Genomic DNA, 19,652 nt, shown 5'->3' on the forward strand with positions numbered 1-19,652 from the left:
TTCGTTTTCAGACGTTGCTCAACTAAGTTCCGCGCTGAGGATATTTAAAACCCGTGTGAAATTTTTTTAAGGGCGTTCCATTCGCATAAAAATTGTGTGTGTGAATTTATTGTTAATTAAATAATTAAACTATAAAATATTGTTGCTTTTTCAAGTGAACTAAATTTAATTGAATTTTTTATTAAAAAAAGAAAATATTTCAGTGAAAAATTGTGTTCTTTTGCCTATTGGAGTAAGTGAGAAAGGGTAAGTGATTATTTGTTAAAATATTAATTTAATATTCAGCTGTACTGCTCACTCGCGTAGAAAGCATAGGAGTATGTACCAATGTTTGTCCTCTTTTTGATGGAGTAAAAGAGACGTATAAAGAAAAACTAGATTTTGATTTAAAAAGTGAAAAAAAGAAACAACATAACCAGTATTGCCAATGTATGTTTATGTGATTGACTTGTCGTGCACTTTTTTTTGCTAGGAAATGCAGTTTTCGTGAAATGAACTTGAAAGAGAGTTCGAGAGAGAGAGGAGAGTAAAGAAAGACTCAGCGTTGCCAAGACAAAAATTTACTAAACAAATTTTGATTAAAATTTCAAATTCAATTTTGACTTGGACCATAGGCCACACGACGACACGAGTCACGACACTTTTATGAACTGTAACTTAAATTAAATTCAAGAAAAAACAACACAATTTATAAAACGTTTGCAAAGGTTAAAAAATGTGTTCCATAGTCGAACTAATTTGTATTGGCTGATTGTAAAACAGCCTTAAATTAAGACTGTTCTATAAAGTACTATTGGTATTTTTGTTGTTTTGTTTTTAATGGGTGTAGGAGAATTGGCCTGAGACCAAAAGGGCTAAGCAAATAAATCTGTGGAGCACTTTATGACAGTAATCAAGAAATCAGTATTTAAAAACGTTTAAGAAGTTCCCATTAAGGAAGTGTGGTACTTGAAGTTGATGTGTCAAATGAAGTGAACCAACGTCTCACGTTTATTTTATATTATACACGTTTATTATAGTTTGATAACTTTAATAATTTATATTTACTCTACGTACATACATACTGTTTTCTTGTGTACCTATTTAAGTTTTTATTTGTTCTCTGAGAGCACCGTTCTAAGCTATTCATATCAGTTTAGTTTTAAAATTGGTTGTTTAATACCCGGTTGATGGTTGGTGGGGGTTGAAAATGAGATGTTGGGAAGCGGTAGGGTTGGTTAATTATTTAGACAAGACATTGAGTTGAAGCTGTTTCGAACCACGTGAAAGTGCAAATAATGAATATTTGTCACAAACTAATTTAAAGCAAGTCAGAAGAGGATTAAGACTTTGGAGGAGGCCTAGAGCATGTCTAGTTCAAACAAATACGTTTGCATACGTTTAAAATTTCTTAATAGACTAGCTGATTGTCTAGAATGGCAAGTGTGTAGCCAGATAGTCAGCAAATGTATGGGTTTGGAATGATGAAAATATAATCATCAAAATATTTATTAAAATTATAAGGGATGTGATTGGGTTGTACTGGGTTATCCAATTTGCGGTTTCAAAAGTAAATGTAAATAAAACAGATAGGTATAAAATATTTTTGTTTATGAAATGTCTTTTTTATTATAAAGTTTGAACGCTGATAGTTATTTGTGAAATAATACATTATTTAAATCACCACAACGTGATTTGTTACAAGCATCGATTCTTTTAAGGTTATTTTCGACCACTTTTTGACACATATTGGGCGCTATCTCAGCCATAATTTGCCGAATGTTGGTTTTTAAGCACTCCAGAGTTAAAATCGACATAAACACGGTATCTCGCGTGGCCTCACAAAAAAAAAGTCCAGAGATGTCAAATCGCATAATCTTGGTGTGCATTTGATATCGGCACAATGAGCAATTACGCGGCTAGGAAATGTATGTTGCAAAAAAGCCATATTCGCTCGAGTTGTGTGGCATGTTCTCCAAGTCGTATTTCTTAATAGCAGGCAAACAAAATTAGGTTATCATATGACCATAAACGCAACGAATTGACGGTAATAGTCTTTAAAAGTTTTGGAAAACCCGAAAATCCTTCACACTGATCATTTACATGTGTTCATTTAACATTTAAATTTGTTTAACACCGATTGTCAAATTTAGTATTGTTCTAGGGACGGGTGGAATGGGCTCACGACATGTACTAACAAGAACTTCAAGGTCACTTGGCTGCAACAATCCTCTTTGTTCACTTCAACCGGTCCGAAGAATTCACAAAGCTAATTGTCTCGAAAATATATCATAGAATCAACAACAAACAAAACTGTTACAATAAAAATTAATTTTATTTCAAACATTTTCTTCTTCTTTCACAACAAATTCAATGCAAAATACCGAGCTTATGACTATTGCTTCTGTTAGCTAAATGTACCTTCAGAATCGATATAAATTGTGGCAGTCTTGCAAGCAACTCATAGGCGGGGTTGAGAAGAAAGATCAACTCCTAGTTCCAGATTCGTACCAAAATCACACTGATCACTCAACTTTTTATGATGGGGTGCAATTTCTCCATGACTATCTCTTTGGCTTCTTAATTTGAGTACTCGCCTGATTTCTCCAAAGCACTGAGATATCTTCTTGATGTTGGCATCGCTGTCCATCTTTTCTTTCATACTTATTCTTCTCCACAAATTGACTTATCTCCTATCTCATATCTCCCAAAACCTTGTGATTGAACGGAGTTATAGGAAATTCTTTCTACAGGTAGTAAGCGAAAGCGTCGAAAATATTTGTGGTTACGAATTCCAAGACGCATCCCTTGGAAACGTCATTACGAACTTTGAGCAAGACTTCCTAGTTTTTGGGGTCTTCACGCCAGTAGCCATAGTTAATTCCGGTTACTTGCGGAGCAAAGAGCTTTTGAAACTTTGGAGGATCATAAAAGAACAGCCAGTGACGAAAATAGTCACGGGGCTTTTATTCTCGACATTGGCAAATTTTCCCGCAACGTAGCTCCCCCAAAGTTTCCTTTTTTTGTTTTTTTTTCTCTTCCATATTCTGTAAATAAAAAAACAAAAAGAAATAATTCTTATTTTGTTAGGAAATTGTATAAATAATATTACTAACCACGACCAAATTTATTTCAAAATGATATATTTGTTTTGACAGCAGACATCAGCTGTTTTGTTTACATTAATTTAAGCGCTGAATGTTTCGAAAGGTTTGTTTGTTTAATTCAACTTTGAATTGCTACTAGTTTTTGAGAGGTTTTATATCCAACTTGTGGTTTACCAAAAATGTATGTGACAACTTGAGTTTTCGATGCAGTTTTTCGGCGAAAACCAATAATTTCGCGAAAACCGGTTTTAGACTTGGTTTAAAAAGCCTATAACAGTCGTTCCAGTCGTTTTCAAAGAAGTAAGGTCTAACCACACCTAAGGACCGAAGAAAGAGCGCACCAAATAGTGACTTCTTGTGGATGTAATGGCCTCTCTTCAATTACATACTTGAGGATTCTCAGAACACCAAATACGACAATTGTGTTTATTAACATACCCACCGAGTGAGAAATGTTCTTCGTCACTGAAGAAAATTTTGTTCGGCCTTCCCAGCCTGTTGTTCAAGCACCCATGCGACGTATCTATGACTTTGTGAATAGTCAGCTAGTTTCAGTTGGATGTAGATGTAGATCCAAATGCAAAATACGCCAAACTGTGCCATAAGACTTTAATAATTCCTGAGAACGACGAGGAATTGACACATTCTGCTCAGAGGCAAGGTGGTTAGTGCGTTGAATTGTCATGCCAGATGTCTTGGGTTCGATACCTGCCTATGTCATCTTAAGTTTTTTAACGGGTTCTGCCTCTTGCGAGGAATTGACAAATTATCCAAGAGTAATTTTTGTAATGAAAAGATCTGATTTAGTTTAAAACTGTGGGTCCCCTCAATCCATGACCACAATACTCGCACACAGGAATGGTTGAGAGTTGTAGGTCACTAGGCTTTTGGTCTCAACGGACTGTTGCGCTATCTAATTTATTTATTTAGTGACTTACAACTTTCAACTATACCTAAACAAACCTGGAAGAGGACGAACAAAAAATCTTCTCTCAGTAAAGACGGACGAGTAATTTTAAGAAAAACGAGTGTACCAAAGTTTGAGGACGAAATTGCGACATTTATTGAAAGATCATATTCAACCGAAATTGTTCGTAGTGTTCTTCGGAAGAATGATTTAAAAAAAAACTCTTTATTTCCAAAATTAATAAGCGAAACGTCTTGAGTTCGATAAAAAGCACCTCGACAAATTCCAAAGTTTCCGGAACAATGTTTTGTTCTCGGACGAGACCAAAATTCACTTATTTAGGTCTGACGCAAAGCAAATTGTTTGGAGGAAGCCCAATACTCAGTTCAAGAAAGAAAACTTGCTTGCGACTGTTAAGCATGGTAGAGGAAATGTTATGTTATGGGGGTCAATGGTTTCAAATGGGACTGGGTACTTTGAATTTATTGACAATCATGGACAAGTGGACATTTTTTGGACGTTTTTAAAAGAAATATGCCTCAGTCTGCAGAAAAACTGACTTTACCAGCTTGAAAAAAATTCTAGTACCTTTTACTTCCAACAAGATAACGATCCAAAACACACATCGTTTTTTGTGAAGGAATAGTTGCTGTATAATGCCAGAAACCAGCACAAGACCCCATCTCAGTAATCGGACCTCAATCCCATCGATCATTTGTGGTAAAAAATAAAGCGAATATTGCAGAATTGCAACCCAACCAACAAAAGTCAGTTAAAAAGCGAAGATCACTGAATTTTGGGAAAATATACCCCCGTCTTTTACTTTTATAAAACTGTTGAATCAATAACACGGCGACTATAGGCTGTGATTATGGCAAAAGCATTTACATTTTATTATTATTATAATTTATTAACAATATATTAAAATTTACATGTTAATAGAAACGAGCACTAGCTGCCTGGGGATACTGACTCTTAATTTAAAAATAGAATACGTTTAATTTTAATTTTGTAAATATGTACATAGATAAATTAATGGTAGTTTTAAATTTATATGTTGTGCTTTATATAGTTTCAAATCAAATATGAAAGTTATTAAATTTTATGAAGTTATATACTTGTTTAATGTTTTCTGGATCAAAGTTATTTAGGATTTCTGTTGTTGAGGATGATGTGTTGTTAACGCTGGTGTTGGAAGTCAAGGATTTACATATATCTTTTCCTAGGATGTGTTTAATGTCTATCCGTGATTGGCAGTGAGGGCAGGTTGGTGGACTTTCTTTTTTTAAAAGGTGTTGGTGTGTGAGTGTTGTGTGTCCCAGCCGTAATCTGGCAAAAACGGTATTCATCTGCTTCAAGGTGGTGATTGGGTAGATCGGTTTGGATTTGATGAGATTGATGAATTTGTATGAGTTTGAATAGTTGTTCCAGTCAGTAAGTTTTTGTTCTTTAACTTCTCGTAATACATCACGTTTCGTCAGCAATTTGACCAGTTTGACTGGGAAAAGATGAGCATCATTAGCCGCTTTATCAGCATGCTCGTTACCCAAAATTCCTACATGGCCCGGTATCCACATAAATTTCAACTTGTTAGGGTATTTTGTAAGTTCGTCTCTTAATCTACTGATAATATTTGTCGTATTATTGGGGTTTTGAATTGCATGAAGCACCTACTGACTGTTAGAGCAAATCACAAATTTGCCAGGAAGTTTGGCGATAATCCTTGCTGTTTGTAAAATAGCTGTCGCCTCAGCTGTGAAAATGGAAGCGGTATTATCTAATACCCCTATGGATATTAGGGAACCGTTTTCGTACGTTGATGCAAAGGAGGTGCTTTCTTGGACTTTGGAACCGTCGGTGAATACAATATTCCAGTGATTTGACCTTAGTTCTGCTGTGATATCATGGAATAAGGATTGGTACATGCTGTTGGATGTATTGCTTTTGTTATAGTTGGTCAATAAAAGAGGACTTCTTAATACACCAGGGTGGGAAACCAAGTTTACTCTTAATTTTTTGCCATGCATTTGATGAATTTTTTAGTTATTTAAATCTTTATTATTTTTCGTTTATTGTTTTTGTATTGTTATTTTACCTACTTAAGTAGCCATCCAAGTTATGTAGTATTGTAAAGGGTGATTTTTTTGAGGTTAGGATTTTCATGCATTAGTATTTGACAGATCACGCGGGATTTCAGACATGGTGTCAAAGAGAAAGATGCTCAGTATGCTTTGACATTTCATCATGAATAGACTTACTAACGAGCAACTTGCAAATCATTGAATTTTATTACCAAAATCAGTGTTCGGTTCGAAATGTGTTTCGCGCTTTACGTCCGATTTATGGTCTACATAATCGACCAAGTGAGCAAACAATTAATGCGATTGTGACCAAGTTTCGCACTCAGTTTACTTTATTGGACATTAAACCAACCACACGAATGCGTACAGTGCGTACAGGAGAGAATATTGCTGTTTCTGAGAGTGTTGCTGAAGACCGTGAAATGTCGATTCGTCGCCGTTCGCAGCAATTGGGTTTGTGTTATTCGACCACATGGAAGATTTTACGCAAAGATCTTGGTGTAAAACCGTATAAAATACAGCTCGTGCAAGAACTGAAGCCGAACGATCTGCCACAACGTCGAACTTTCAGTGAATGTGCCCTAAAAAATTTGGCAGAAAATCCGCTTTTTTATCGACAAATTTTGTTCAGCGATGAGGCTCATTTCTGGTTGAATGGCTACGTAAATAAGCAAAATTGCCGCATTTGGAGTGAAGAGCAACCAGAAGCCGTTCAAGAATGCCCATGCATCCCGAAAAATGCACTGTTTGGTGTGGTTTGTACGCTCGTGGAATCATTGGACCGTATTTTTTCAAAGATGCTGTTGGACGCAACGTTACGGTGAATGGCGATCGCTATCGTTCAATGCTAACAAACTTTTTGTTGCCAAAAATGGAAGAACTGAACTTGGTTGACATGTGGTTTCAACAAGATGGCGCTACATGCCACACAGCTCGCGATTCTATGGCCATTTTGAGGGAAAACTTCGGAGAACAATTCATCTCAAGGAATGGACCGGTAAGTTGGCCACCAAGATCATGCGATTTGACGCCTTTAGACTATTTTTTGTGGGGCTACGTCAAGTCTAAAGTCTACACAAATAAGCCAGCAACTATTCCAGCTTTGGAAGACAACATTTCCGAAGAAATTCGGGCTATTCCGGCCGAAATGCTCGAAAAAGTTACCCAAAATCGGACTTTCCGAATGGACCACCTAAGACGCAGCCGCGGTCAACATTTAAATGAAATTATCTTCAAAAAGTAAATGTCATGGACCAATCTAACGTTTCAAATAAAGAATCGATGAGATTTTGCAAATTTTATGCGTTTTTTTTTTTTAAAGTTCTCAAGCTCTTAAAAAATCACCGTTTACTTTTATATATTTTTGAGACGTTTGTTATTGATTAAAGATAAAGTGACCAGAGTTTTGCAAACAAAAAGAAATTGCTTCAATTTATGTATGTTAATGTTTTCTTCAATATTGGTTTTTGATGTCCTTTAAGTTTAAACAATTAAAAATAGAAATTAGTGCTGTGACATTTGGCCTCAAAAGCTTAAATATTGTTGCGCCACTATACCTATAGTTAAAACTATTTAATTATAAATTCTGCTAATCCACCTCCGATTTCAGACACCACCAACTTACTCGGTATTGTGTTTTTGATGAAGGTAAAACTCGCAAACACGCTACGTCTTTTTCTCCTCAATCCACTCTCTAAAATAAATAAATAAATGAGTAAATAAAAATGTAAACAAGGCGGTCATAATTATTCTGTTGCGGAAGTTTGTAATTACATTTGAAGATTTTCCACAACCTAGAATCCGTTAAAGAATCAGCTTTGTTGCAAGTATAGTTCCTTGCATGAAAATTAAAATTCCAAAAAAACATCCACGAAACCAATGTTATCGAATCTTAGTGTGGAGGGTAGTTAAGAAAATGTTCCTCTTCTTCTAGTTAGGTGATTTCATTGTGCTTCTCGCAATTGGGTTTGCTTTAATAGAGAGTAGTAGGTGGTGGGTATTGCACTTATTTTGATTTAAATTGCTTGCTCTTGTTTGTTGTTGTAAATACGGAGTGTCTGCCTGATTTTGTAATGAGGGTGTACCTACATAACACCAAAGACGAATACGAATGACGATGACGACTATAGAAAAGACGAAAAGACGACTGACGATGGCGATGACGATGACGACAGCGACGACGACGATGAAGATGACGACGGCAGTGCTATGGTGTTTTTCTTCCTTCTCTGGGCATTCTTCAATGACCTTGTAGTTTAATATACCCTTGGGGATAATTTATTTTTGTTTTATCGTTGGATGGGTTTTTACTTGGTTGAAATGTGCTCTTGGTTGTATTGAGGGTTGAGGCTGAGAATGTTGGATGAGGAGCATTTATATGTAAAGAGGCATCCAGCCGAATGAATGTCCCTTAATTAATTTGTAGGTTTTTGTGGCGGGCAGATCCTTATTTTTTTGCAAGAGTTTTGCTTTTGATGAGACCAGCTTATAAAAAGGGAAAGGTAACGAAAAAGATAAAATGTTTTTATTTTTATGTTTTCTCTTTTTGTAAGTCGCAGGCATCATCGGTGTGGAATTGATGCCTGTTGGTGAGTCAGTTGGTTTTTTTTTTTTCTGTACATATGCTTTAGGTATAAGGACAAATAATAAAATAATTTATAAGCCAATTAGAAGCTATGTTTCATGGAAGTGTATAGTATCGTATTTTTAGAGCAGACCGAGAGCATTAAGGGAGATAAGTATTATTTTAAAGGATGGCAATTATTGTGATGTATTGAAAGTCAAGCAATTGATTTTATTGGATGTCTGTTTAAAATGTATTTATTATTATTTATGTATAGTTAAATGGTAAAGAAAGTTGAGCACGTATTATCGATTGGATATGATTTTAAAGGGTCGCTGTTTATAATACCAGTTTAAACTTTGAAAAGTGTACAAGTAAGGGACTTTTCTATGTCAAGATATGTTTGCTTATCGTAAATATTATTCAACTCTATTTTGGAGTCCCTCGAATCAAGTTGACGTTAATTTGATTACGCTACAAATACGAATAAATTTATATCACAGACCCTAAATGAAAACAAAAGAAGCACTAGCACACAGAAACCTAATTCCTAATGTGAAATGACAAATACTTATATTTTTAGTGTTCCTTAATTTTGTTTATCGTTAAAAATAGTTGTTGTAATTAATGAAGAAAATACGCAAAGCAAGTGAGCATTAAAAAAGATTTTAAGGGACGCCTTAATGTTATTAGATCACTGTTGCGTTTTTTGTTTAATCTTTTAAAAGGCTTGGTGCAACATATGATAAGCGCGGTTGGAAGACGACGACGCACGTGAACACTTCTCACATCAACGACGTCTGATGGCATCGAAACATCGCCGTATTAGTAGTTCATCGTACAGCCTCAGAAGAATTAGTGTTTTTTTATTTCTCTGGTCGAAGCTTCAAGGCCAGTCAGTTTTATAAGACCTTAGGCTTACGAGGCGGCTTAAATACTGCATTTTATTTGCTTCGCCACAATTTCACATGAAAACAATTAAAGGACTTACACGTTTCATTTTATTCGACTTATTATTTTCGTTACTTACTTACATACTTACTTAAGGTGGCGCTACAGACCTGTGTGAACTAGGGCCTCGTCTAGCTAGATGTCGCAAGTGCGTTCCACTTGATCCGCGGTCTTCCTCTACTGCGCTGTCCTAAAGGCGTGGATTGTAAGACTTTCTGGGCCGGAGCATTAGTTTCCAAGTGCTCTACGTGACCCAGCCATATCAGTCGTTGGACTTTTACACTATTGACTAAGTCTACTTCGCTGTACAGCTAATGGTATTTATTATAAGCTCAAAGATAATTATGATTATACAATTTGGAGAAACGAGCTTTGAAATTGATAAGAATTTGCGAGCACAGAAGGGGCTCTGCTTAGGTATTTAGTTAAGTTTTAAAGTATATATTTTTTATATATTATATCTGAGGCTAACATTTTAAGTTTAATTAGTGTTTAATGATGATTAGTAGCGGATGGTGTGAGCAGTACCATGCGTCCTTGTAGGTTGTTGTTGGGTAGGGTTAGGGAACGGATCCGGGGAGGGATTCCGGGCTTCTCTGGTTGCTTCAGCCTCTGTTGTGCCACGGGCTGGCGGTTACGTACAAGGTTCCGATGCTTTCGTTTGTCGATATTCCAAGGGGCATCAGTTATGGACAGCACATCTCTCTGGTCTGGTGTTGAGTTGCCTGTAATTAGATTAACAAGAGGGTTGGGATGGGTTAGTATTTTCCTTAGCAACAGCTACATCAAGACGCGTTTTGCTATAAAAGTGGACGGAATTTGGTTTCCTATAGGGAAATGTGCAAGCTCGGAGAACCTTACGTTCAAAAACTTGAATTTTCTTCATGTAGGTGGGATTTATTGGCACCGTTTTCCTTTCGAAAGGTGTATGTAGCGTGTTGGTTAAATTTAAATCTTTCAGATAAAGGGATTTCAAGATATATCATGCTTTGTTTGGTTCTTACTATAGTATTGTCAGGGAGGGTCAAATATAACAGATTACATTTTTTTGCTAAACCATTCATTGAGGCTGTTCTGAGATACGTTAGTCCTGTTTTGGAGGGGTTGATCTTAATTCCCCATTGGAGGTAATACTTTTAGAGTCTAAAAATGTGCTCTTTTATTCTACGGAGGGCTAATTGAGGACTCCTAGAGGTATTGTACGTTACTGAGTCGTCAGCAAATATAAGTGTCGTTGTTTGTGGGATATTGATCGGACAAGGTGGGCAGGAAATTGAAAAGATTTCAGGTTAAAGACCAGACCTTCTTTCCAAACGGAATCAAATGCTTTGTTAATATCAAGCAAGCAGGTTATAGTCGTTTGGTCTTTGTTAAAACCATAAGATGTGTCAGCGTGAAGCTTCAACAATGTGTTGAAGCTTTGAAGCCGAACTGGTTGTGCTGCACTAGACCCAGTGATTGGCTTAGTGAGCGAAGTTTTCTGAGGATCAGCGGTTTAAGAAGTTCGCTGAGATTAGGAAGCAAGGATATAGGGCGAATGTCATTAACACTATTTGCTCCTGGCTTTTTGGGGATTGTGAATATTTTTGCTATTTTCCATTTGTCGGGAGAAATAACTGTTGTTGATACAGTTATTAAGAATTATTGTGAGGAAAATAAGAGCAATGGACGGAAGTCGTTTTATGACAAAATTGGACATTTTATCAGGTCCAATTTTGGTGCTTTTACATTGGATTGTCTCAAAGATATCAAATGGATTGATAAAGGAGTCGTCGATAGTTGTGAAGACTGACGAGTTGTCCTCAAAGATTGTTGTGAGGGGTTCAGGCGACTGAGATGAGAAGTTAGTCTCGAAACCTCACTTTTGACGTTAGCCAGAAAGTCGGGCAGGTGAACGGGAAGGTTAGTAGTGAAATTGCTTTTAAATTTATTAGTAAAGGCAGTAACCTTTTCTCTGTCACACGATAGGGAATTGCCATCGGGTTGTAGACCACCATTTAGAGGATATTTCTTTCCTACTATTTTATTTATTTGCTTAAACGTATAGGGACCTGGTTTAATGACGTTGAATCTTTTCCTAGATTGTGAATCAATAAATGATTTTCTACTTTGATTTATAAGTGAAAAGAACACTTTGATATTCATTTTCATGTGTACTCAAACTGCGATGAAATATTCTTTGAAGAATTTTCGTAAGTTTTTGACGATATTTATACATATTAGATATGTGCTCGGGAAGAGCTTTGTATTTTGAGTAGGAAACTCAGCTGTAAAGCCCGTATAGCTTGTCGTTCCAATTTCTCGTTTACTCACCTTATATGCATACGGGACCGTGTATAACGTAGAGAATTTTTCTCTTGAAACGACCCAAGGCGCTTTCATCCGCTTTTGTCATGGTCCATGCTTCTGCACCGTATAGCAGGACGGGGATGATGACGGTCTTATATGAGGACACTTTGGTCCCTCGAGAAAGGGCTTTGCTACTGAATTGAAACAAAGAAACAGCGGTTAGCAAGAGTAATTCTTCGTTTGATTTTAGCGCCGGTGTTGTTTTTTGCGTTTATAGTGGAGCCTTGGTAGACGAAGTCCTTAACTACATAAAAGCTACGTCTGTCGATGGTGATGTATTTATCGAAACTTCGGTGTTGTAGGTCCTTTTTTTTTTATAATAAGCACACACTCAAGGGGATATTACTACCTTTAACATTCAGAGGCACAGTGTGAGCACTAGGAAGAGGAGAGAGGGTTTAAAAGGAGATGTCGGTGCACATTGGTTTTGAATTCCTGAATATTGCAATGACTACGAAAGCAGAGTGTGGTAAGGCATTCAACATTCGCATAGTACGGCTAAAGAACGAATCTCTGTATTTGACAGTACGGCCGAAATTGGGCTCGAGGGTATTACTATTGAACTGTTTAAGGGGAGAAATGCACCTGGCTATTTCACTAGAGTATAATCCTTAAGAGACCTTACGACGATGTTCAAGCGAAATAAATGAACTTATGATGATATTATCATCTAATAATTTAAATGCTCTACGTTCAATACTATCCAAGAGGCTTAAACAAGTTGCAAGAGCACCATCCCAGAGATGGGAGTTATACTCAAGCTTTGGACGAATATAAGGTCTTGTAGATACAAGCCAGATCAGAAGGGGTGAAATATTTCTTGCATCGCCTAAGGAAACCCAAACACTTTGCGACAGTTTTGTTGACATCGCTTACGTGATCGTTCCACAAGAGGTGGTTGGTGACCCACATACCGTGAATATCGATATGTTTAGTTTCCTCGATGCAAATGCCATCCATGGATAATGGCAATGGGGGTATATCTCGCTTTAACGATACAAGACAGCATTGGGTTTTTGAAGAATTAAATTCCACGCGGTTTCTTAATCCCCATTGAACAATGCTGTTTAGGTCGGAATTTAATGATCTTGTCACATTTTGTCGTTGCAGTTCCACATCCGAAGAAGAGGGATGTGAGTCTGAAAACGAATATGAAAAGCTAAGAGTATTATCGTGAGCGAAACAATGTATGGGATTAGATGTTGCAGACAGCAGATCATTAATAAAAATGAGAGAAAGAGTGTTGGAGATGGAACAGAGTCCTGAGGCACACCAGCATTTATTTTATGGTTATTAGATCCAATACTATTAGTATTTAACGATCCGAAAGTTAATTACTAATCCAATGAAGCAGGGATTCATGAAAACCGAAAGCACGCATTTTCAATAAGAGAGCCTGATGCCAATCCCTATCAAATGCTTATCAAATATCAAGTGCAATAATCTTACTTTCTCCAAAGCGATGTAAAGATTTGCTCCACTGTTCGGTGACATGAACCATGAGATCACCAGTGGACCTATTGCTACGAAAGCCGTTTTGTCGGTCATAAAGAAGCTTTCGATCTTCGAGATATTTCTTCAGCTGATAATTAATCAGCGTTTCCATGACCTTGGAAAGAAGGTACGTAAGTGCGATCGGTCGGTAATAGAGGGTGAGGAATGGGAAGGGCTGGATAAATGCAGTTTTCCATCCTCTCGGAACGAGGGAGTAGGACAGATGAGAAAGCTTACGCAGTGGTTTTGCTAGCGTAATTATGTCAATATCATCAGCACATGCTTGCAATTGGACGGACTTTTAAAAGATAGTGCCTCTAGTTTTGTTTCAAGTACGATTTTAAATAAATCACATGAGAGCCCATCACCTTGTCTAAAGCTCTTTTTGAATGCGAAAGGTTCTATTAAGTTGTCTTTATTGAGCAGGGCGAATTCTCCATGGTCCATTCTGCACCAAACGGACGAGTTTGGTAGGGATGCCAAAATTAGATATGGCTCTATACAACTCGTCCCTGTAAATGCTGTATCAGCTGATCGACTATATACTTTCCTAGCTTAATACCACACTGATAAGGACCTATCAGGTTGTACGGTGAGAGGATTTTGTAAGCAATGTTAATTAGACTTATTATTTCCTTTTTAATTTAGTTTAGTTTAAACTTCGATAAAACTTAATGCTCTTAGAAAAAACTGCCAAACTTTTTGTTTATACAAAGCTAGTGATACCGCTTTTCAAGATCTTCTTATTCCGTAGCAATTTCTTTTGTATGATGAAATCAATGATACTTTTTGTCAGGGTTGGTTCTCTGAATCTTTTACGTCGGGACCTGTGATAAGTTTGATTAACTTTTATTTATTGATCTATAGTTTTTTTTTTTAAATTTGAATCAAACCACTGAAAACATTGAACTTAAATGTTTGTATATTTTTTGTGAATATTAAAACTTAATTTGAAAAAGGTATAAAGAAGTTTTCTTTAAACTTTCCACTTGTAAAGAAGAACATTTATTTTAGACGAGTCATAAGGATTTCCATTTTTATCAATAAAAGTTAAATGTTTAAGCAAGTTATTGTTTAAAATAATGTATTATGAAATATAATAATTTTGTATTATTCTTGTTACAATCTTAAAGGAATTAAGTTCTAGCTTTCTGATAAATATTACATACAAAATATAAACGTTTTTCTGTACTATACTAACACCAATCTATATAAAGTAAAGTAAGGCAGGCATTTGATATATTGGTATTTAAAATTCCTCACTATAATTCTATAATATTCTTATGAATATTTATTAATTTATTTTTGAAATAGCTTTAATTTTCTATCGTGGTATTCCCTAAACGACAGGTATGACTAATGAGGTTTGTGTAAATCAATTCCGGTATCCGAATAACGTTCCAACTCAAAATGCCTGATGATGATTCCTTATCAGGTTACATACATAAATAAATACATATTTCGGGTAGTTTCCCTAATTAAATGTTCGGGCGTTATAATGGCTTCATTCTGCAGGCAGCTATCGTTATCGTTATAATAATTATACACATTATAGATAGATATACTTGTACATATGTATGTTTATATAAATGTTCGCTTATGAACTTATATGAACACAATATGTATGGTATAAACATTATTATATTTTGATAAAGTTTTGATTTAAGTGTGGAACAGGGAAAACATATTGATTTACTTTGTAATCATTAAATTAGATCCTCTCCTAACTATTAAAGTACAGATAATAGTAGTGTTGTATAAAATCCGATATAATTTAATAAAGTAGGATAACTTTAAAGAAGAGACACTTTTAAGGTTTGGTTGTTGTTCTAGAGCTTTAGAACTTTTCTTTTGTAGAACAAATAATAGTGTTGTTGATATAAGGTTTGTGGGCATCTAATGGTTTCTTTTTAAATCATTATGGAATGCTGTTTAATGCTTCCAATTATGACAAGTTAATATCATACCCCCACGGGTCGAACTAAGTCGCTTTACGTTTGAAAAAAGTTTTAAACTATTGAAAAATTGATTAAAAATTGAGTTTTCTATAGTTTAAACAATGCGTTGCACCCACCATGTCTGCGCAAAGCTCTGCAAACACTCAAGGTCCACGGCTGCTGAAACCGAAAGTGTTAGACTCAATCCATTGTTTTGATAACCTCATTAGTGGTATCACAATGGACCCTTGGGGTCTAGGTGGGTCAATGACATCTGGACAGCCACTCCAAGCTAACCTATTCCATTGATTTCAACAGCTCCGCATTACACAATACGAGGGTTGCAACTTATATTTCTAGCCTAGGTAGCAGTCAGTGTTGCCAGGCGCCATCTGACATTTTCAACGGAAAGTTTGACATTTTTAACCATAACCTTCTACAGAAAATGTTTCGCTTGAGTTCGATTTATGTTGTTGACAGTAACTTGGAAAATTCATCTCGGGCAAGAATGGAATTAACTCGTGAACATTTTTGTGCGATTATTTTTCATAACTTTCGACGTGGATTATCAAGACAAAAGTGCCTCGATTAACTCAATTCTTTCTACAGCGATAAAGCACCATCCTATAGCACTGTACAAAAAACTGGTATAACGAATTCAATCATGGTTGTCGTCCGCTCAAAATCGGTTGTAGTGCCACAAAATATCGATGCTGTGCATGAACCGATAAAGCAAGGTCGACATATTACATATCGTGAGATAGAGGCTTTAGTATGACTAGCATCAATAAGATATTACATGAACATTTGGCCGTGAAAAAGATTTTTTGGATCCCGCATAATCTGAAAAATACGTTCAAGATGCATCAAAGGGTGTGTATAATATCTACACGATAGTGATGAATCATGGATCTATGAGTGCGAGTCCGAAACAAAACAGCAATCGACTGTATGGCTCTTCCAAGACGAGCCAAATCCAACAAAAGTTCTTCGCGGAAGAATCACATCGAAGCAAATGGTTGTCTGTTTCTTCGGCATTACCGGTCACGTGGCGAAACTAGCGTTAGAGCAACGCAAGCCGGCCAATTCTCAATGGTATACGACAATATATTTGCCAGAAGTCATCGGAGAAATTCGAAAAAAAAAAACAAGAAGAAGGAATTTTTGACCAGCCAAAACATCAAATTAATCAAACCATCCGCGGTACAGTCCTGATTTGACACCCAAACACTTTTTTTATTCCCGCACATCAAACAAAATGCACGGACACCGTTTTTCGACCACTGAAGAAGCCTTTGATGCATTCAAAAACAATGTTTTGGAGGTACCTCAATCGGAGTGGAAAAAGTGCTACTTGGTGCTTATTGGTTCAAACTCATGCAAAAGTTTATTGCTCTTCATGGAGAATATTTTGAAAACAGTAAAACTAATTTTAATCGTAATTCTTTGTTTTTCCATTATTAGTCCAGAAATGTAAGGAGTAACCCTCGTACACATATTAGCCCTAGGAAAATTCTAAACAAAGACCTTGAATAAATCATTTACAAAATAAAATTCACTCAACAATTGAAGGCGGATATCTATCCGCTTTCTTATCCTATCGCAGTTAGAGGTTCAGAGTAGCTTGATTCGGACAACTTTTACAAAAAAAAACTCTTCTGAAGAGGCTCGTTTTCATCTCGACATGGCGGCTAAGCTGACAAACATAGTTGTCGCTTCTTAGGATCGTAATAGTAAAACTTTCACGTTCTATATGAGAATCAAATGTATCCACAGGGTTACAGTTTGGCTCAGATTGTGACGTTGTGGCATCATTTAACTATTTATTTTGGAAAATTAGTCTTGGAACAAAGTTGGGCATTGCAGAGCCATGTTCAGCTTGATTTTTTGTTTAGTCAAATTTCAGTTATGGTTTTAGACGATCGGACCTTAGTTCATACAGGATGGCACATCGTGCTACGCTGGCCATGCTTTAATCAATCTTTTACGCACTTCTTCCGTGAAGAACCGATGTTATGCCAACATTTTAAAACGATTCAAGCACTTGCTACGAAAGTCATACAAGCAACCCGAAATAAGGGGGTTTTACGGTGGCACGGATCCGAGTGGTCCAATTTCCAATGAAACAAATAGTTATAAGCTTTTGAAAAAAGTTTTAGAAAGTTTTAAAGAACTTGGAATGTAGATATGTCGTATTACCATTTTTTCTTTGCGGAAAAGCAAAGTTTCCATGTTACTTTTTTGCTAACCTTTAAACAATTTAACGTTTTGTAGGTCCAACCATTAAAAATCAACAAATGTATGAAAAATGGACTTCTTTCGACAAAAAATCGCGAATTGAAAATATTCTAGCTTCAATTTTGATTGACTTCAGGGTAAATAATTGGCCCGTTACAATAAAACGTAATAAAGGTTGATTTTTGATTTTTGATTTTGAGGTTAGGATTTTCATGCATTAGTACTTGACAGATCACGCGGGATTTCAGACATGGTGTCAAAGAGAAAGATGCTCAGTATGCTTTGACATTTCATCATGAATAGACTTACTAACGAGCAACGCTTGCAAATCATTGAATTTTATTACCAAATTCAGTGTTCGGTTCGACATGTGTTTCGCGCCTTGCGTCCGATTTATGGTTCAGCGATGAGGCTCATTTCTGGTTGAATGGCTACGTAAATAAGCAAAATTGCCGCATTTGGAGTGAAGAGCAACCAGAAGCCGTTCAAGAACTGCACTGTTTGGTGTGGTTTGTACGCTGGTGGAATCATTGGACCGTATTTTTTCAAAGATGCTGTTGGACGCAACGTTACGGTGAATGACGATCGCTATCGTTCAATGCTAACAAACTTTTTGTTGCCAAAAATGGAAGAACTGAACTTGGTTGACATGTGGTTTCAACAAGATGGCGCTACATGCCACATAGCTCGCGATTCTATGGCCATTTTGAGGGAAAACTTCGGAGAACAATTTATCTCAAGGAATGGACCGGTAAGTTGGCCACCAAGATCATGCGATTTGACGCCTTTAGACTATTTTTTGTGGGGCTACGTCAAGTCTTAAGTCTACACAAATAAGCCAGCAACTATTCCAGCTTTGGAAGACAACATTTCCGAAGAAATTCGGGCTATTCCGGCCGAAATGCTCGAAAAAGTTACCCAAAATTGGACTTTCCGAATGGACCACCCAAGACGCAGCCGCGGTCAACATTTAAATGAAATTATCTTCAAAAAGTAAATGTCATGGACCAATCTAACGTTTCAAATAAAGAATCGATGAGATTTTGCAAATTTTATGCGTTTTTTTTTTAAAGTTCTCAAGCTCCTAAAAAATCACCGTTTATTAGGTCCAAAATTAAAAACTTGGATTACTAAGAACGGAAATAGAAGATATGTTCAAGGAATCATACTCTTTTCAAGAAGCGACACGAGGCTTGGCTTAATAATAATTTTACACTTCCTGTCAGCATTTTAAATCACTTACCGAGTACCGTCTAATGATGGACAACAAACTAGTCGGGGCAGACCCCAAACTCCATTTTTAAATGCGTAAATTATGGACGAAAAAAGAAGAATTGCGGATCTTTTAGTCTGCAATTCATCTGAGCTTCGCTCCGGAAGTTTCCGAACATTCCTCTGGTAATGAAATTGATTCTTGTAAGATGGAAAAAACATTAACACTTAAAGATACGTTAGCTCTATACTTAGACCTTGATCTTTCCGAAAAAAAATATAATATATTGAGATCTGTAGTTAATGACTTTTATACGGAGTTATTTCCTGGTTTATATAAGTTAAGAAATTTCAAAAAGCAAATGCTTCCAAAGAAAAGGAGAGAACACCACCGCCTCTGTTGAAGAAGAAGTTCCTTCAGCTTCTCGAAAAAACTGTTGAAAGTATTGCCGATATTTCTGAAGTAAAGGGCGACACACGTGCCATTCTCACATGTAAATGAGGCTATGGGCAGAACTTCCGACAAAGCGGAACAATTTTTTTCCGATTCGAAAAACACAAATGAGTATCCTTTTTTGATAGCATTATCACCTTTAAAATTGGTTGAAGAAAGTACCAGTGCTGAATTATGAAAAAATCTTCGATGTTCTTCTACTATGTTCTGCCGTCCGATTAAGTTCATGTTCATTAAGGAATGCCCAGAGCTTGTAAGAAATGATGAAACCAAAATGAAATCTCAGATCGGTAAATTTATTTATTTTAGAACTCACTTCCAAGACCATAACCAAAAACGGCTATAGTTTAAACATTCCATTTAAGTTGATATTTACAATG

General features: G+C 36.3%; 1 protein-coding gene across 1 annotated transcript in view; it reads left to right on the top strand.

Annotated features, from left to right (window-relative positions):
- LOC129943442 (7SK snRNA methylphosphate capping enzyme bin3) overlaps positions 1 to 19,652 on the top strand; it is a 262,476-nt gene continuing 242,824 nt past the window's right edge. The window contains exon 1 of the mRNA XM_056052889.1: positions 1 to 246. The gene's annotated coding sequence lies outside the window, so the exon portion shown is untranslated. The remainder of the gene's footprint in view (positions 247 to 19,652) is intronic.

The sequence above is a fragment of the Eupeodes corollae genome, chromosome 1, assembly GCF_945859685.1.
Source record: "Eupeodes corollae chromosome 1, idEupCoro1.1, whole genome shotgun sequence".
Taxonomy (NCBI): domain Eukaryota; kingdom Metazoa; phylum Arthropoda; class Insecta; order Diptera; family Syrphidae; genus Eupeodes; species Eupeodes corollae.